General features: G+C 32.2%; 2 protein-coding genes across 5 annotated transcripts in view; one reads left to right on the top strand and one right to left on the bottom strand.

Annotated features, from left to right (window-relative positions):
* The window catches only part of Hrb27c (Heterogeneous nuclear ribonucleoprotein at 27C), a 96,067-nt gene that overhangs the window by 13,545 nt on the left and 60,477 nt on the right, over positions 1–22,045 (bottom strand). The window lies entirely within an intron of this gene.
* LOC139773471 (uncharacterized) overlaps positions 11,680–22,045 on the top strand; it is a 32,390-nt gene continuing 22,024 nt past the window's right edge. For all 4 annotated transcript variants that reach the window (XM_071707905.1, XM_071707904.1, XM_071707902.1 and 1 more), the window contains exon 1: positions 11,680–11,845. The gene's annotated coding sequence lies outside the window, so the exon portion shown is untranslated. The remainder of the gene's footprint in view (positions 11,846–22,045) is intronic.

The following is a 22,045-nucleotide window of genomic DNA, read 5'->3' as shown; positions in this document are numbered from 1 at the left end:
TAGTTTATATTACAAATATAAAATATTATTAAAAAGTATGAACATGCATAATATAACAAAAATATAAAGTTACGTTGACAAAATATTGTTCTTTTGATATATATACTTACTGGATAATAATGCGACGCAGTTACTTTGATCACGTTTGTAAAATCTATAAACACTTTTGCGATGTTTTCGTTTTCGCTGCTGAGGTCGATTTGGCATTGTCGTTATAACTGCCACTTCGGGAGAGTCAAAACTTTATTCTCTTCCCACCACAATAAGGCAAAGATATCACTAGTGAAATCCTATGAGATACCAACCGATAAAAGTTTCTACTCGAGTTTCTCAGGGTAACCTGGTGTTAATTCTATATATTTTTTGGGTGTAGACTAGTGTAGATGAGCGCACCATCTACACTAGGCGTGCAAAATATATAAAATGATACAGAGTATGAGGTAACGCATGAAATACATTTAAATGATGATAGCAATTTCTAGTGCGAGAAAAGATACGTGTGATTAGAAATCGGGAGATCTAGAAATGGCGCACTCATCTACACTAAACGAACGGACGATTTAGAATGGTTAAACCGATCAAAAATACGCAAAAACATCAGTGCATTATCCCTATTGGCAACGGGAAAGTTATCGCTAAAAGATATTCTTTTTCGAAAGATATCGAGTACTATAGCTTAATTAAATAGAATTAGTTATTAAACGTAGCACAGTAGGCTTTTTTGTACAAAAAATTCATTACGGCCAATAAAATATGACACCAAAAAATGTCTTTTTTTAAATTCGTAATAACAATATAATATCAAGATACATAATATTAATCTGCCACTAACGAATGCTTTTTGACTATTTTTAGTCTGAGTAATGTTGAATTCAAGTTGTTACAAAAACTTAAATTAGGTAGAACTTTTCCAAAAAAATTCTTGCCAAAAGGTTTCAAAAATGTCGTAATTTTCAAAAGAATTTTTATAAATTTTGGTATTTTATTTAAATGACGAACTACACGAAATACGATTTTTTGCTCTTTAACATCGTAAAACACAACTTTAGACTGTTCAGAAATAAAAAAAACCAAAATATTATAATATAAATAAAGATATATTGTATTACACATATTGCATTAGAATTATTAAATATATGCATGTTATATTTAATTTCTTAAAAGTGTTTCTATTTAACATGGAATATACTAATTATTTAGGCAAATATAAAAAAATACAAAAATAATTAAAAATAAGTCATTAAAAAAAGATACAGAATTAACTCTAAATTAATACTCTTGGATCCGGGAAATTCGAGTAGAAACTTTCATCGGTTGGTACTCAGGTAATAATAATGATTTCTTTGGCTTGTGGTGGGAAGGGAACAGAGTTTTGATTCTCCCGAAGTGGCAGCTATAACGATAATGCCAAATCGACCTCAGCAGCGAAAACGAAAACATCTTAAAAGTGTTTATATATTTCACGAACGTGATCAAAGTAACTGCGTCGCATTATTATCCAGTAAGTATACATATTAAAAGAACAATATTTTGTCAACGTAACTTTATATTTTTGTTATATTATGCACGTTCCTACTTTTTAATAATATTTTATATTTGTAATATAAACTAGTATCTTCAATCACTTTTAGTCAACAATGGAAACGCCCAGCGAGAAGAAAGATATGCAAAAGCAATTTCGAACTCAACCTGAAAAACCTATTGATAACGAAAGTTCTTCAGAGGACGATAATGTTGAAGAATTAAGTAATATCGAATCGGAAGAAGAAGCATATGATATCGTAGAGGACGCAGAACAATCGACTGAAAGTGAAGAAGAAGGGACAGCGCATGCGCCGACGCGAAAAACTATATCCTTGGCAAGTAATGAAAGTTCCTCAGAAGAAGATAATGTTGAAGAATTAAGCGCTATCGAATCGGAAGGAGAAACATATTACATCGTAGAAAACATAGAGCAACAGGCTGAAAGTGAAGAAAAGGCAGCGCATGCGTCGATGCGAGAAACTAAATCCTTGGCGAGTCGTTTTATGTATAGCGCCAACTACTTTAAATGGTCCGTTACACCGCCGACGGAAGAAGAAACAGAAGCAGATAAAGTACCGGATTATGAACCTGAAGTGTTGTGCGTTGCGAAAGATAAGGATACTCCAATAGAAGTATGGTCTCTCTTTTTTACTGACGAAATGCTAAGTATAATTGTCAAATATACTAATGCTGAGATTGCACGAAAACGAAAAAATTGTAAAAGATTAAATATATCTTATTTATCAGATATTAATCTCGAGGAATTAAAAGCCCTTATAGGAATTTTATACTTTAGCGCATTAGAAGAAAATTCTAGTAATGTAGAAAAACTATGGAAATCATCACCTGTCTTTTGCTCAACCATGACACAACAACGTTTTATATATTTAATATCATTGTTACAGTTCGATGATAAAATTACACGTCAAGAACGTCGCCAAAGTGATAGATTAGCACCAATTCGTGACCTTTGGGATTCATTTATATCGAATTGTACAAAGTATTATTCGCCGGGTAAAAATGTGACAATAGGCGAGCAGTTAGTAAATTTTCACGGTAAATGTCCTTTTAAATGTGTTAAAATGGGTACTAAACGGGAAAAACTGGGACTTAGAATTGTTATGATGAACGATTCAGACACTTATTATATGATAAATGCTATTCCTCACGTTGGAAAAGACGATAAGAGACCTCAAAAGTCTATGCCTTCTTATTATGTTCGTAAATTATCAGAGCCGATCTATGACAGTCACAGAAACATTACTTGTAATAAACGTTTCACTTCAGTGCCTCTAGTGCAAAGCATGAAAAATAAATGTTCGCTTAGTATGGTAGGGACAATTCGAGCAAAAGAAAGAGAGATACCACTAAAAATGAAAAATTTCACTGAAATTAATGATTCGCGTTATCTTTATGCTGATAATGTGACATTACTTTCACATTGTCCGAAACAAAATAAAATAATTTTAGTATTGTCTTCGTCTTCTTTACATAAACGAGGAGATGCAGTTGTTAAAAAAGAACAAGAAATCATTGAATTTTATAATTCTACCAAAGAAGGCACTGACAGATTTGACCAATTATGTTTTGAATACAGTACTGCACGAAAGTCTAATCGTTGGGTGATGAAATTATTTTTTGCTATGTTAGATCAAAGCTTTACTAATAGTTATATTTTACATAATTTAAACAAAAAGAACAACACAAAGTTAACAAAATCTGAGTTTTTTAAAACATTAGCTAAACAATTATACATACCACATATAAAAAGACGTTTATTACAACGTAAAGGAATCACCGAGAAATTACGAAAACTAATGGAAGGCGTTGTTAAGGGAGAAAATAGCGAATCATAACACATATATAATCCCCTTACTTACAAATTAGATAAATGTGTAAAGTGCAGATAAAATGCTGCCTTTGTGATAAGAAAACTCGATTTATTTGTCCTCAATGCAAGAAACTACGATGCGAGAAGCTTCGCTCGATGTTATGCGAATAGTGTGCACCTATAATTAATATTTAAAATGATTTTTTTTTAATTGTATGTTTCAATGATTTGTCTGCAAAATATATTGTTATAGCATGAATAAATAAGTGTATTATTATGTATTTTTATGTAACCGCTCATTTATATATCCAAGAAGCTACAAGACTTCTAAGAAAACTTAAAAATGTACTTGATCCCTTGCAGCTTTATATTAAAATTGTTTAAATTCTAGCAAAACATTTTTCAATAATATTTTAATTTTATGTTTTATGATGCAGTTAGCCGCTTTAAAGCTTTTTTAAACGTTTCAGTTTTATATCTTTTGCGAAAAGATGATTTTACTGGCTATACATAAATTTTCCTTCGCTTTAAGCCTTTATAACTTCTGTCCTCTTTATGGTTTTCCAAAATTAAACTTATATAGTTTTGGTTAAGTTTTGGTATTTCGATTTCTAAAAAAGAAGGTAAAAAATATTAATGTTTGCTAAAGATATGAACAGATGAAGGTATTTCCAGATTCATAGTAGTAATGGACGTAGACAAGAAATAGGGATAGTAACCTTGGGTTAATAAAAAGATATAGAATTTTTTTGATGTGTCTGCACAATTCTTCCTCCGAAAAAGGTTTCTGCTTAAATACAGAATTGTTAAATTCGATGTAAAACTGTGTGTCGCGTCATAATGCGCTGTTATCCCATCGTCATAAAACTACGACGCGTATTTATGTACGGAGTGATTAACAGAAATACTTGTACTTTAGTGGTGAACACCACCAACAATGGTTCTCCACACTTAAACAAGAAAACAAAATTATGGACCTTTGATCGCGTATAAAGCTGGGTCTAATCAACCAAATCTTAAAAAATTATATATGAAATAAGGGTAGAAAAGACTGAAAAATATAATAAAATTAGAAATAGATCGATATCTGAATATTTGCGAAAGTTAGAGCTACCACGGACATTTTTTAAAAAATTCAAAATTTTTTTAAAAAAGAACCCCTTTACCGATCATCGCCAAATTCAATACCAACCTTCCTTGAATGATACTCTATCGATTAAAAAAAAAAACAGCCCGATATCTCAATATTTGCGGAAGTTAGAGCACATACGGACAACATATGCACACACATACATACATACATACATACAGACGGACATTTTTTTTTAGGCGATATTTTGACGTTTTACAACGATCTGAACATATTGGCAGAAAAAACTCAAAAACCAATCTCTTCGTTGGTTTCTTCTACCCCTATTTCATATATAATTCATTTAAATTTGATTGACTAGACCCAACTTTATGCGCAATCAAAGGTTCATATATGAAATTCACGAAAACAAAGCTTCCTCTATGAGGAAGCAAAAACTTACTTGTAATAAACGGTTCACTTCAGTGCTTCTAGTGCAAAACATGAAAAATAACTTTATATATAGTATGATAGGGACAATTCAAGCAAAAGAAAGAAAGATGCCAAAGAATATTAAAAGATTCACTGCAATTAATGATTCACATTTTCTTGATGCTAATATATTATTAGCATAAAGAAAACGTGAATCATTAATTGCAGTGAATTTACTTTCATTACTTTTATATTAACCCTTAGCTGGCACTGTGGGGTATTAAACGCCCCAGACTAGTTCAGCTCTAATTTAAACCCCCCTATAGTACGAAAATGGTACTTGTGGCGCCATGTCTTGTTAGTTCGAAGAACCCTCTTCCTCCTGGAGTATAGAGCGTAATTTTAAAAGCGTTAATGTAACTGTGACAATCAAATGAAATGAACCGGGGTCATCAGGGACCAGTGTGCCAGCCATAATTATTCAAAGAATTTTTTCCTGAATTTTTTTTTCATTGGTTTTCGTCATCAGTGTGTAGTAGAAAAAGATAAGTCCATCATGTTGTACGATATTTAATTTTTTTTCAAGAGCGTATAATATTATTCCGGTTTTATTAGATGGCGTATCAATTACGGCCTTATCTAATAAATAAATAATAAATAAATTGGATAAATAAATTTTACTTAATTAATATAGAAAAATGAATGAAAAATATCAGGGAATTTTGTCCAAATTATTCTCACGATTTTCCTCGAGCAGCTGTTGGCGTATGGGCCGAGACCGTAATTGATACGCCATCTAATAAAACCGGAATAATATTATACGCTCTTGAAAAAAAATTAAATATCGTACAGCATGATGGACTTACCTTTTTCTACACACTGATGACAAAAACCAATGAAAAAAACAAGCATACTTTGAAAAAATAAGTAGTACTTTTTTGGCTGAAATTCGTCTCTTCAACTCCCCAAATAAATACCTTTTGTGAAACGACCATTATCAAACTATTTTTTTCCTTAAAGTGTTGTATTTCAAGAGTGTCAAGTTAAATTTTTAGCTCTTAATATGAATTCTTGAAATGGAAAAGTTATGAATTTTTGAGTAAAAATAGTCATTTTGCTTCCTCATAGAGGAAGCTTTGTGATGGTGAAAAAAAAATTTCTCGAGATTTTGATGGAAATAGGTTTAGAATGTTCCAAAATGTCGAGAAATCATATTAGTAAAAAATGTCCGGAAGTATGTATGTATGTATGTGTGTGTGTGTGTGTGTACGGATTTTTTGTACACGCATCTACTTCTATTTTTTAGATACCGGGTTGAATTTTGGTACACAAATAGAGTATCATAGAAAGTATGTTCTCCTCTAATTTTATTAAAATCTGTCGACCGGTATGGATTTTAAGGAGATTTTCATTTTTTAGAAAAGTGCATGTTTTACGCTGTAGCTTTCTCAATATTTGAGATATCGATCTATTTCTAATTCTATTATATTTTTCAGTTTTTTCTACCCCTATTTCATATATAATTCTTTAAAATTTGATTAATCAGTTCTTGAGTTATAGAAATTTCAGTAAACTTGACTGTTTTTTTTAACAGAAATTTTAAAGAATTATTGATTAATTAATTTGTTATAGAACGTCGAGCGTATCTCTCCTATTCCTTTGTGTGCGGCTGTCTGGACCATTTAACAACTGACATTGGCAGTAATAAACATTGCTGAAATTCGAGACTGTACGGAACTAGATAACAGCCCTTGCCTCTGTGCATACAAGGTATAGTGTAAATCATGAGTTACAGGCGGACGTAACTGAACCGAGGTGGACTTGCAAATGACGAGCATTAATTCCTTTGCAATTGGATGCGGCTAACAATAAGATTCAGGAATGAGCTTCGAACAATAGCATATTTATGCGTACTTATCTCATTGCGTCAATTAAGATTTCATTAGCGTATTATTTTTAACTTTGATACATAAATGCTTCATATACTTTCAATCCTCTTTCTCGAAAAACAAGATATTTCTGGAAAAACAGGGTTTGGATGACATAGTTAAAGGTTTTAATATTATCGACATAAATAAACAGACTTATTGTAAAATTTCTCTCAATTCAAATTTTCCGGGAAATTTCCTTTCCGCGAATATTTGCTTTAGATATGCAGGCTCTTTTATGCACCATTCTAGAAATCTACATATATTCGGTTTTGCAATCTTGAAATGTCGTATAGATTCAAAGATACCTACATGCGAGCGTTTCCTTTTGCACGTACCAGCGATTACCATAGAAGAAGAGAAAGAAAAATATTTGAGTTTACAATCTGAATCATCTTTACAACAGGTAACATTTGCGCTCTACTTTGAACATTTAAGTTCAGTAGTACAAAACACATGCAAAATTAAATAGTATTTTATTCTCTATTATATATTGTAAAGATGATATTTTACATAAACAATAAAAAACATCAAGTTTTTATTTTGTAATAAAGTAAAAAATATTGCAATAAAGTATCGATAATATAATAAAATATTACCAGTGTAAATAAAAGATTTCATGGTTACAATATTTTATAAATAAAAATAAACATTAATTATTAAAATATAAAAATATTAAACAACATATATTTATAACATACATATTTATAATACTACAATTGCACAAAAGTTTTACATGTTTGACAAATTAAATTATTTTCATTTTTTCTATTTCATAAACTACAAGTATCCAATTTTTAATTTTATTTTAATTCAATTCAATTCTATTTCAATTCCATTTGAGAAATCGAATATTATACTGTTTCAAAATAACGCTTGATTAATTTAAAAGTAATAAAATATAAATTCAATATTCCATACTGTATTAAATTAGGTATTCTTTAAATTAATAATCTACATAATTCGCAAAAATATTCCGATCTATGTAGGAACGGCTTTTACAAAACTGATATACCGTATACTGTTAATACTACCGCTGTTGTATATCTGCACGTTCCGACTATAAATCATTTGCTGTACGAACCTGCAAGAATTGAACTTACACAAGCTCCCGAGTATATTTTACGATGATATATAACTTCACAAGCACGAGCAAAATATTGCAAAACTATTTATCGTAACTAAGAAGCATCAGAATCCTTTGCTCTTTCCGATGCAATATAACTTTCGAATCAATTATTTTATTTATTTCTTTTAAACATTAAGCCTGTAGCAACATTTGAAACGGATGGATTTAGTCTGGTACGTAGTTTACCGCTGCTCATTTAGAAAATTAGTTTTGCGACGAGTTAATTTAACGCCGAGAAGTTGGCCTAAAGTAATTTCGCGAGAAAGATGATCCTGCGCGTCGCTCTAATGTCATGTACTGAAATTTTACACAGTAATATTCCAGCATAATTCATCAAAGAGAACCGCAATGGCAAAATCAAATAGCTTCATAATTGGTGAAATCAAATGATACCATAATTTCAATTTATTAATACGCTTACATACATGAATGAAGTGGCAAATAATAATCCTCACAAAGTAATTGATCAATATAATAAATAACGTGAGCAGTTAGTTAATTTCATATTGTTTGTAAATTTCTATTTCTTCTTAATTACTCTGATTGGCGTGTCAAATGCGGATTGGATTTCTTGAGTCGTTTCCTGTAGATTTCTCGGCCGCTAAATTCGAATATATCAGTAAAATTTTTCTATCACATCTGGTTTTTGGAAAAACTGAGGTCAAATATGTAAAAAAAAAGACGTGTTTTTGACCATTTTTGACAAAATATAGGAGATGAACTCGATGTGTTAAAAAATTCGAAAAAATCTTAATATAAAGGTTAGACAATATATTTTAGATTAAGCAAACCCATAATTAATCCGTAATCCCCTATCGCGAGCTACAACGTTTCTTTGTGATGGGTTGCGCGCGCGCTGACGCCTCACCAGTGTTGGCCACCACAAAGAAACGTTAAAGCTCGCGATAGATAATTGCGGATTAATTATGGGTTTACTTAGCCTAAAGTATATTGTCTAACCTTCATTTTATGATTCTTTCGAATTTTCTAACACATCGAGTTCATCACCTATATTTTGTCAAAAATGGCTAAAAACATGTTTTTTTTTACATATCTGATCTTAATTTTTCCAAAAACTAGATACGCTAGAAAAATTTTACTGACAGATTCGAATTCAGCGGCCAAAAATCTACAAGAAACAATACAAGAAACCCAATCAGCATTTGACACGTTGACCAGTGTTATCATTGTTTTTTATAAACGTCAAAATAATACGTTACTTATAGGTATAAATTACTAAAATCGTTTTATAAATTAAATTTCGAATTTAGTAATAGAAGGTTCTTCGTTTCTTCGTATAATTGTAGATTTAAAAATTACATATTGAAATATCTTTCAAGGGATTTTTAGGAATTATATAAAATAATGAAATTTGTCTATAATATAATTTAATATTAAATTTGATATTCTGCGTAGCTTTTAAGAACATTAATTATTTCCAATAAACTAATAACTAATGAACTAACTAGAAAACTACTTATACAGCTGGAGCGTGAATTGGAAAGATAAGATCTGAATTAAATTGAAGAGACGAGATCTAAATTATACAAAACAAAATTAAATTTTTGAGTATCCAGAGACACGCGGTGTAGCAAATCACGACATATTCTCGGAGAGTTCTACTATTTTAAATTCCTTTAAACCTCCAATAACGAAATTAATTAAAGCTATTTGCTTTAATTTATCTCTCCAAATATTCCACATCTCATTTTTGCTAATAACAAAACATGTTTCCTCTATAGTCTTATATATTGGAACTAATTTTTCTGCTTTATATTTCCTTGTATACAACGTCCGCGCATATAAAACTTGTATGTAGTTTATTCACCAGGGAATTGCAAGTTTGATGTACTTTTTATTACAGGTAGAGCGCCTCCATTTTTAAAACTTTAGATTCATGAGACCAGATACGGTAAAAAATAGCACTATATGTATCAACGCATATGTATTGCTTCCTGGAAGTTTACCCGTTGAAATAACGCGTTTGAATCACTTTATGGAAAGATTCCGATACACGAAAGGAATCGTATTACTTTCATGCATCGGAATCTTTCTATAAATAACAGCTTTCATTTTACTATCCGGCATTAAAAATGCTATCCTGAGACACTTATTCTTAGATAATTAAATAATTAAACTATTATAACTAAAATTACTTTATCAATTGCGTAAGATCTTTCTTGCGAGATAATGTTCAACTTACATGCCCTCAGGCGCGATGAGTTTTATCAAAGACCAGAAAAAAAACGCTCGTAATAATATATACGCAATTATTCTGCAAACATGCAACGATCGATTGCTACGCAATATTATTTATTTGTACCACGTTATTGCTAAAGTTTTGATTAGTGACAGCCAATATATATCGCGTAAAAACCGCGTGTAGAAATTTTCGATGCGACGCAAATTATGATGTAATTACATTTCGTATCGATTGGGCACGAATAAAAATTATTGACGCCTACTCATATCGTTCCAAAAAAAGGTCTCCTTGACCTTTCTCAACGAACGAATTTCAGTGGACGACTTTCGGTGTATTTTGTAAAATCGGAGGGCTATACGTTTTTACCAGAGGACGCGCGATATTAGTGACAGCTTAATAGTGCTGAAATAGTGCGAATATAAAGATTTAGGCGACAAAAGTACAAATCGGTATACATTAGAGTTATTTTAGCTTTCTTTTTCCATACAAAAATTCGGGACTTTTTTTTATCAAAAATCAATATTTTTATATTTTATCTTTTCGTATTTCATGTTTACAGTTTCCAATTCTATAAGGAATCAAACGTTACATTTCTTTAAGATTGTACTTCATTTATTAACAATCGATATACAGTACAACCTCTGATGTACAATAGAAGAATACTTATATAAGTATATGTAAGATGAAAATTAAAAAGAAAAGTAAATAACATATAAATATAATTATTCTAATTAAAATTATTTTGATATATACTTTGACAAAACTTTTTAATTATGATGGACGTATTCTGATCACGAAATATTTAGCAGCAGAAATTATATTTTCCTATTGATTTAATAATTTAGTGTGTCTACTAAAAATCTTTAAAATGTATGTTTATATAGCATTATACCTTTCACGATTATCATTTAAAATCAGTATAATTTAGTTTCTAAAAAATTATCGCACGGATTTATCATAAAAAGTAGCCAGTCTTGTTACAAAGCGCATGTTAATAAATCCTTTCTAAAAAAAGGCATGTTAAGTCGATACTCGCATATCTCGAAGTTTATTGTTGCCGCTTTTCCGCGATGCTGCTTGGTTCTCTCGCTGTGCTTACTTCATGAGCAGCTGTCATCTTGTATATTTTGATTTGGCAGTTGTGTATTGTGTTAAAGCTAAATAGCGCGCGCGAAGCGCGCGTTTGTGATGTCTAGTATTTTAAAAAATAGATTTAAAGAAAAATTAATATTTCTATTAGAAAATGGTATATATGTAATTGTAATATATTGTCAGTATATTATTTAAATTGCAAAAAATGCAAAATTTCTTAAATCAGACAATTGTACTTTTGTTCGCTGATGCTTTTATCATGGTCGGACAATGAAGAATAGAAAAGAATCGCTACGATTTCAAGGCAATTTCAAGCTGTTTCCAAACGGACAAGTACGAATACACGCCAACTGTAATAGTGAGCGACTATAATAGTGGTTCAACCCTCCACATGGCTGCGCTACCGTCGACCTAATAACGGAGGGTGCCTCGCAGGCGAAAGGGGGATGATTCGGCCAGTAGCATGCCACCTCTCGTAGCGTGAATATCGGGCGAGCTCTCGTCGCGGAGGAATCGTGGCGGAAGAACGCGGCACACATTGCTCATCTGACTTTTTAACCCCGTTGTACCGTGATCGAAGATCGAGAGAAGAGTGGTGTTTTATCGCTGGGACATTTTCAGGGAAACGAAACAACGCGTAAGTGCACATTTAACAGAAAACATCTCTGCAAATTTGAAATTAAAAATATATATTTAAGGGACGCGTGGCGGAAATGGCTAAACTTCACTTTAATTGACGCATACACGAGTGTGTGAAGGAAAATTAACGCCGGTGCGTGTATAAATATATGATGGAAGTTGCGCAGTAAAATCATTAAGACTAATGAAGCGGTCTCGCTACTTGTGGTAAACTCTGAATAATAAAAGCTAAATGAAACCGAGTCCCGTTATTATAAATGTTTTATTCTTATTTTAGGCACGAATATAATTTTATGTCAAGTACTACGTTAATTGCAGGCACCGAGATGTGTTAGAATTTTTTTGTAGAATACATTTTACGTGTATTCTAGAAAAAAAGCTGTGTGACGGAACAATTTATGTGTTTGTACGGATTACCTTTGCAAGTATAAACGTGTGACCCAATTGAATTCTAATGAAGGAAAAAGGTCGTGAAGATTGCTGACACGACCTGCGTCGTATGACCCTGTACCTACACACTCGGCATCCATTTCTCATGTGTAGTCTCGCAGGGGAGGCATTCGCGTTCAAGGCGATCTAATTAATCATTAGAAACGCATACCCTTGACAGCTCTGCTCATGGCAATTTAACAGATTCTTTAGCAAATTACGCTTCGCGCGACTCCACGAACTAGTTAGAACCCATTTTCCGCGCTTCAAACTCCGATTTACTCTGCCCGATTCACTGTTCTACGTTCTACGCATCATTAGAGATTTCGAAAAATTTGAGACATTATAAGAAATGAGAGATTTACTTGTTCGCTTACACAATTTCTTTTTATACATGAGTGAAATAGTCCTGTAAATAATATTTCAAATTATTTAATTCTTTTTTTTAATTCGTTTCTTTAGCAAAAACTTTGCTATATACATTAATATCCTTTAAAAATACTTTTTGAGAACTAAATCAATCAATTTTATTTTAGCAAAATCGTGATTTAAAACTGTCAAATTGTTTGATGTGACGAATCAGCAAATTATGAAAAAATTAAATTTTCTTGAGAAAAAATTTGGAATCAATCAAAAAATACTGCAAATTTTTGTGCTTTATTGTAATATTTTTTTATTATTCGATTCTATCGCATTCTCTCTCTCTTTCTACATACGTCAGCCTCATTACGTTACAAAATACAGCTTTTCCATTGCTGTATAACAGAATGATGAGAGAGGAGTAACGAACTTTAAAATTAAATCCCTTAAGAGATTTATAAAAGCCACTCGTTAGCCTTGGAAGTAGTAGCTATTGTTATAACGCTAACGAAAGCATATTCAGAAAGTTGGGACATCAAAGTTTTTACAAAAGCATAAACTATGATTTCAGAGGATTAATCGTAGTATGGTACTATTGGGATTGAAAATGTGTACTTTGTCACAAAAGAGAGATTTTAAAAAAACATATACGCGTTCTGCTTTTTTTTTAATATAAAATCGGGATTGCCCCATAAATCTTACAAATGTGAAGGGGAAAAAAAACGAAAAAAATATGACATTCATATTTTACCGTGACTCATCAATTTTAATAAATTTTTACTTTTTAAATTGAATAATCAAAGTAATATGAGATGATAATTACGGTATTTTCAACGTCTCCATATAATAACTCGCCATCTGAAACGGTATTGTGCATGTTTTGTATATTAACATAGCCGATTTATGAATCTATCGATTAATCACAATAATAACGTTGTCTTTTGCGAGGAAAACTATTTTTAATAAAAAGATTAAAAGTTGAATATTTCCTTTATATAACCATCGGGTCAAAGCGTAATAACAAAATAGAACGTTGCAAACGAAGCGAGCCAATAAATTAATTATGTATATTATCAAACCATTAGTACCTACCACATTTAATATTTCGTAAAAGCTAAATTTATAAGAGAATACATAAAATTAAAACAGAAATAGTAACAACAAGAAAAAATTTCACGAAAAAAAGAATGTAATACGACCCGTTTCCAAATACGAAAAAGTCTCGCGTTCAAGCCGGTTCCACGATTTTCCAGGTCAACTCTGGCTCTGGTATGACAAGAGCTGGAACCAGCGGTAGAGAACGAAACTTACATACCTGGCGAACCAGCCAGGTGATATTTTTCACGAAATTCAGAGTTGGATGCATGCGCGTGACGCTAACAAGCGAGGATAATACCCGGCAGCTAACGCTAAAATAATTTAAGCGTTGCGCGCGAACGTATATATCACATTCGTGCATTCCGCTCGCATACGTGTACACGCGATAGTCGCGATACGGATGATTTGCCACGAGACTGATCGACGTTCGTGTTTCGCCCAACGCCTGTCATTTTACATCGATATAATCGACGGGGATATGCGAAAACACGCGACGGGGGAATTGAAACTGACAGCGACGTAAACAAGAAGCAAATTAACAACTGCATTACGCACCTTACTGCACCCTCGTTAACAAATCAACGTGAACTAAAATGTTCGAGACAATTAAAGAACCATCGCCGCGAATCATCTTGCCGTATCGTTTTTTTATGTGTACCTGGAGTTTGAAAAGGTTCTCTTATACTCTGGGAAAAAAAAGACAGTTAAGCAACCCACGATTAGTAATCAAATTATTTAGATTCGTAACTCTAATAAACCCTGCGTAACTAAAAATCGTAATTAGCTATTCTATCTATTTCAAAGATTTTTAAGTTATATTAGTATATTTTCAAGTTATACTAGTCAATTCTCTCAATTAGTTATGTCGATATTCAGTTACGCAAAGATAATTTTCACTTAATAAGGGGCACTAACCAAAATGTTAAGTTGCTTAACTGTGGGACAAACCGGTCAAAATTTCTCCCAGAGAATAAGGATGAAACCTATATTGTCTATACGTCTATATATTATACAAAGGCACATACAAAGAATAAATTTTAATATTATCCTATGGGTAGAGATTGTTTGATATTTCTGCAAGCTTCGAACGAGAGGAACTCCCTGTTGCGCCGTAAATATTAAAACACTCAGGGATACTTCCCTTCTCTCTATCCAAATTTGTTCCTCAGTCAACATTTTCAGACAGTGCAAACAAAATATTAAAAATTTTGCCAATTACTGATATTCGGTTCAATCTGTGGAATATTATTTAAAGAAATGATCTTTCATTGTTTACCGAACTTTATTGTGTGTTCAGTGAAACTGCATGCATTATTCAGTCGTTTACCTTGGCATATCGGCTGCGTTCAACAGAGAATTGCGCAATCGCTAAATAGCAATCGCAAGCGTCTGATACTTACCTTCAGGTCCAGCAAATTAGGGTCAAATACCGCAAACCAATACTCAGTAATTTTCTCTGCTTAACGCGCTCATTAATAGCTAATTATTTCTCACAGTAAGTGAACACTTACCGTTCTCTTCATGCTACGCCCAAGTAAATATAATATCGGGTGTCCTAAATTGGATTAAATGTATACATTAAATAAATAAGTACCAAAAGACGGTATTTCAAATTCAAGTTTTCAAACGCTACACTGTAGAGTGTAGACATACCTACTTTTTTAACTTTGCAGACTGAGGATTAATTAGTAAAATTATTTTTACGTAACTGTTTAGTAGATAAAACAAACCTCAAAGAGGTCTCTAACAAATTTTTAATAATCGAATAACTGTTTAAGTAACTTTTACTAAATTTTTTAAAGTGTTTAAATTTAATGCTGGCTCTCGAGTATCATTAGAGAAACATGTTACATTATGTACAGTGTAGGGGAAGGATATAGCGTACCCTAGTTCCCGACTTTCTTTGGTAAAGCCTTAGAAGATAGTTGAGATACAGCTATGAGATCACGTATATAGGATCTAAAACATTCTGAACCCAATTTTAAATTTTATCTCTATTACTACACTTCTATAACTTAATTATTTCTTCAACAAAGTTAATAACTGTCTTTCAGCTAATAAACGATTAAAGTTCAATCGAAGGGAAGTGTAATTCGCTCGCGAATTCCGTCTAACTTCCTGTATACTTTATGAAAGATAGTAACTGGTGGCTGCACGCTGGAAATTCTAGATGCTCGATATATGTTTGTGCCCATGTTCGGGCGCTTGGTAGGTCCGTAGAAAGTTTCGTTCGACAGAAAGCTTGAGTTATCGAGAAAGCGTGAACAAGTTCCTAAACCCCGCTTGGCAAACTATGCTGCCGGTATAAGACAGACGACTTAAGCGTCAGGTAATTACACTTGCGGAAACTTGAAAGTGATTATTTAGCCAGAACGTCTTTCACGCGAAGCGACGGCAAGGTGACCAAGTGACTTGAGAATTTATTTGCAACTAATCTAGCCAGTTTCCGTTTTGGAGAAATCTTTCGTTCCCTTCTTATTAAAACCTTTAAATCTACGTGCACGCAAAGTTTTTGTTTTTCCATATTCGTTTCTTTGTATCGCGATCTCGCGTGATGCTCGCCGATACGATCGCGGTTAGCATTCACTGCGCATTCACTGCGATTACTGTAGTATTTCAAATTCATATCCCACGCAACATATTTTTTAATCCTTAATATTATTTGCGCTACGTTTGATACACTGGAAAAGAAAGTATTGAAACTATAAATCAAAATGATATTAAGATATCGATAATTTCCTCTATAGATCCTCAATTATTTATTGAGTATAAACATTTAAGTCTTAAAACGAAATATTTCTACTTAACTAAAATTTTGTTCAAGATAAATGGAGAATAATTTTATTAACTAATCTACAAATTCCTTACATAAGTTAATAAATATTTATTGTATAAACTGTAGCATATGATTTATCGTTGAGTTCAGTTCAAAAGTGAAATCGTGTATTTATGCATAGGTGCTTATATGCGCGTGTAATTATTTACCAATATTATTACCTTATCTATCCACAAAATTAATGAAGACACCTTGGGTTCGTGACACGAGAAATACGAGTTAATTACGTTATCATGGGCCGCCTGATTGTATCGCGGTCTTATATTTAGCGTGGCTGCGATAACTGTGTACACGTCAAGGCGTTAGTTTAATGAAGTCCTGGACGATTCTTCCCCCCTGAGCAATACGAGTACTCTATTTCTCTTCCATCCGGCCGAGCTCGTCCCTTTTCGAAACGAGACTTGTGGGGAAAAGAGCAAATACGCGAACCTCAGAGAAGCGAGCATCATTCATTCGGAGCACGATTTTTCATCGATCATCCGGCAACTGAGTGATAGAGCAAACGTGCAGTCAGACATCAGTATAATTTCATAATAGAGAAACGTGCGCCCAGTTCTACTACGCAATAAGTTTCCGTTCTTATGATTGCATGAGGACTATATGCCGTATGCAACAATTGAAATGTGTTTTTATATGATGATTTTTAAGTTCATCTTCAATTCACCGTAATTTTATTCATCATATGAAAGTTTGTCCTCCTCGCTACGTAAATAAAATCGTATGCAAAATTAAGTACGTAAAGAAACATGACGTTCATATCTTAACGTTTGTTATTGGAAAAAAATCAACTTTACCGACTTGCTCAAATGCAAATGTGTGCGCATTCTTAATTAAAGTTGTAAAAATAGCTCTCTAAGTTAAAAAATAAAAGTATTATTTTCTGTCAAAATTTATAAAATGACATTTCCAAAAAATTTAAGTTTCAATTTCAGAGTGCGCAATATATTTTTATATTTTTATGTATATTTCTATATTTACAAATATTTCAATCTGTATCGCAATATGTAATGGCAAAATGTTATTATTTGCACGATTATTGTACATATATATACATATATACAACATATATACAACATATATATACATATATACACACACACTATTAATTTATTCTCTACCATAAAGTCTATTTTAAAACAAAAGCCCACTCAGCTTTATAAAACTAGACTGTGAAAAATCGGAAATTGTAAAACATTCATATATACTGATATATACAGTTAAAAGCAATTTCAATACCTTTTCCCTTCGTGTATCAGAAATATAATTTCATACGTAATTTTAATTTTGTACGCTGATATCCTTCGCCTTTAAAACTCTATTAGCGTGCTTTATTATTCCATAAAAATAGAAACGATTGCATGCATATAATATCTGACAATTGACCTAGTAATAGAGTGTAACGTGCGTTTCATTTGATCGGGAATTATATTCATCGATTCATAAACGTCATCCGCTTGTGCTCGATCAAGGCTGCTCGATTAAGTGCGACGAATTATACGAGAGAAATTCAAGTCGAGCACATTCTTCCATCAGTACGGGATCAAGTGTCATTTCGATGTTTATCGCATTACTCAAACTACGTCAAACCGGGCGAAATTTGTACAAATTAGAACACACTTGTTTCTCTCGCATCGCAGTTCTATTAATGTTGCTTTCATATTACTTCTAAATTATATATTAAATAATAAACAATTTTGTAAATCGCCAGTGATGAATAACAATGTATTTCAGTTTTTTCGACTTAACTGGCAAGCGGGTTTCGTACAGTCACGACGTTTCGGCACCTTGGTTTGGGCCCTTATCAAGTGAAAAACTATAAATAACATAACGCAAAATATAACGAATCAATCTAACATAATTTAAAGGAAGTAACAAAAAACTTTTGTTACTTTTTAATTTAAAGGTAAAGTAACTTTTGTTACTTTCTTTAAATTATGTTAGATTGACTCGTTATATTTTGCGTTATGTTATTTATAGTTTTTCACTTGATAAGGGCCCAAACCAAGGTGCCGAAACGTCGTGACTGTACGAAACCCGCTTGCCAGTTAAGTCGAAAAAACTGAAATACATTATATATTAAATGTTTAATTATTATTGTCGATATGCAGATTTCGAGTTTTACAGTAGTTGTTTTTTATGCTTCAAACTTATAAAATTATAAAATGAAAAATAAAGATAACAATAGGCTAATTAAGACTGATTAAAACTTTCTTAAAATCTATAATTTCAATAAATCTTTAAAGTTTTAAAATTTTAAACTTATAATCCTTATAATAAATTTCAATATTCCAATTTTTAATTTCATTGTTACTACTACTTGATTTGATTTCTGCGTGTTAACTTTAAATATTGTATAATTTCTTAAAATGTACCAAGTTTACTCAAGTAATAAGTTAATTTTGGGGACATCTTTCTCTCTTCTATTGCTCAATCATCTTCAGTTTCGGCATGCGTCTATCTTATATCTGGCCGTGACAGGGCCGTGACATTCGAGTTCCATTCGAGAAATCAGTATACCGTAACATTGCACAGCATCAAAACCTTATCGCATGTGTTTGGGTTATATTGAGAGAACAATGGTACACCTCCAAACGTTCCTCGAAATCCAATTGTGCATCTGTCATCGGCCGCGTGCTATAAACGCTCTTCGATCGCAGTACCACGAAACCGTGTATAATATTAAGTACATTGATAAAAAACTGACCAATTCTTGGAAAATTTATGTCTTACACAAGGTTCCTGTAGAATAAAAGTTACCTGCCAAACTATTTTATTAATATTAAAGTGGAACAATTCTCTTTTATGAAACAATTGCTTTAATTCTCCTTCGCGTCTTGACTTCTTTTAAAGTACCTCAAATAAAATACTCAGAGTGACAGTGGAATAAGCTCACAATTTATAAAATCTACTTTGAATGCAACTTTGTAGTTTAAGTGAATCTTGCAAATTAGTATTCTAGGCTATTTTATCTCTGAATGTTAAAAGATTATTTAATTCATCAAATACGCAGTCAAAATTTCGATTCTTGTGACGTTAAAAATTATCACATTACAGTATTAAGATTGTTATATAATATTGATAAACGACAAGCAACACGACTTTGCTAGGATAACAATATTAATATATCGGCGCAACCACATAAAATTTTATCCTGTATATTCTTTTCTCTGAAAAAATTCTCAAGCGAGTGTGCATCTCATTACACGTAATTACAAAAAAATATTTCTTTATCAGCACAATGCATGTCTCATAAAACAAAATGCATAAATGCAACAGCGAGATTTTAGACTGGACGTTAACAGAAAAGGAGCAAAAATATCAGAAAGAAAGAGTTTCAGGCAGAACCGAAGAAATATGAAATTCTCTTTAGAACCCCGGCATCTCGTCGCTGCCCGCTTTAACTCTTTAGAGAAAAATGTCGACTTATACACCTGCGTGACAGTAAAATATGAAAAATGGCGGCGGCTTGAAGATAATATATTTCAAAGTAACGCCTCTCTCGGCGATAGAGATTTATGACTATATTTGTTGAATGCTCGCTCGCTGCATCTTTTATTAATTTAATAACTGCACTTATCCCGCCGACAAGATGCTAATGCGACCAAGTTGCGAATAATAAAGCATCTGACATTGCATTTCAAAGATGCTCTATTTGTGAGAAATAAAATCTCCTTGGAAATATCACTTGCATCCCACGTACATCTAATAATTCGTTATTTAATATGCTTATCTATTAGGGGAGAATGGGGGAATGACAGTCATCAGGCAATGCCGGTCACCTGTATTTTACATAATCCAACAGTTATATCAAACTTTTTTTGTCTCTATCCGTTTACATACATGATTATCGAGTAATTTATTATGCCGTGCCTATTAAACCAACATAAATTAATAAAAATCTGGTGATTCTTATTTTACGCCCTTTTTCTTATAAGAATCGATGTACTTTTAATAAGAGTTTTGCGAAATTTTTAGTAGTTAAAATTACATCTAACCGTTATTTATGACTTTTTTGGACTTTAGCTTCCATGTCGCCCATATTAAAACGATGGCATCGTATAAATATATTATTATTAATATAACAAATTCACTCGGTTTTTGGGGTAACGGTAGTCGCTCGCACGGGGAAATTGCAGTCGTGGCGCACTTGTTAACCATCGGGCACATGCCTGCAAACGTCGAGTGACAGCGTAACGCCGGAATTTTAGGTTAAAATTTCAATTTTTCTGTTAATCATTAATTGTAATTATATTTTCAATTTAAGATGCCTCGTTGTAGACCAAGAAAAACCGAAAGAGAAAAATGGTCCTCAGACGAGCTCAGAGCAGCTATCGGGGCAGTAAAAGCTGGAATTCCGCTGACCGCGGTTATCCAAGATAGGCCAGTCAGTAAAGACACTAAAATTCGAAAATTTAACTTTAATTACAAAAGTTTTCAAATTTTGATGGAATATTGGGTGAGTTGAAATAACAATAAATCTCATTTTGCAACCATCCCCGAGGTCCGGAACATGTTAAACATTGCAAAAAAATGTTTATTTATTATAACTTTGCGAAAAAAATTGCAAAAATCCTGCAAATTTAAAGCAATGTCTATTGTAATATTTTCCACAATGTGTTAGATTTGCAACCTATTTCGAGACGCGCAACATTGAAATTTATTGTAAAATAACGTTTTTATTTATAACCTGGAGGAAAAAATTGCAAAAGTGCTGCAAACCGATAGAATAACTTTTACAATTGCCCCGAACAGTTGTGCCAATTTGCAACCTTCTATGTTGCACGCAATATATATTTTTGGTAAATATGCATAATAGGGGACCCAGCCCCAATGACCTTGACCTTGACATATGTTGTCAAGGTCACCCTCCTGAGTGACTTACAGAAAGTTTTAGCCGTCGCTTGTTTTTTATTAAAAAATTATTAACAAAAAAAGTTTCAAAAATATAGTAGTTATTTTGAGTATTGAAAGGTATAAATGACTAATAAATATGTCGAAATAGTTCACACATACACTTTCCTACATCCTCACTAACCTATGTATTTTTTAAAATATCCTACTTACATAGGTTAGATGACGCGTTTTAAACACTTAAATACTTTTAAAGCGCGTCATCTAACCTATGTATTTTTTTAAATATCCTACCTACATAGGTTAGATGACGCACTTTAAACACTTAAATACTTTTAAAGCGCGTCATCTAACCTATGTAAGTTAGTGACGCGCTTTAAACAGTTAAATTTCATGGCAGAGAATAGTTAGTATATTGAAAAGTATATATTTCTACTTTAACAAAAAGACTGTTCAATGTATCAACGATTAGCTGCTTTAAATGACTTTTCTTTGTTCATACATGTACTATTTTTACATACACTTAGTCATTTATGCCTTTCAATATACTCAAAATAACTATCTACTATATTTTTGAAACTTTTTTTGTTAATAACTTTTTAATAAAAAACGAGCGACGGCTAA

The sequence above is a fragment of the Temnothorax nylanderi genome, unplaced genomic scaffold, assembly GCF_030848795.1.
Source record: "Temnothorax nylanderi isolate EJ_2023f unplaced genomic scaffold, tnyl_v1.0 TNYL_tig0062_pilon, whole genome shotgun sequence".
Classification (NCBI taxonomy): Eukaryota; Metazoa; Arthropoda; class Insecta; order Hymenoptera; family Formicidae; genus Temnothorax; species Temnothorax nylanderi.
This window is presented reverse-complemented; position numbering and strand designations above follow the sequence as displayed.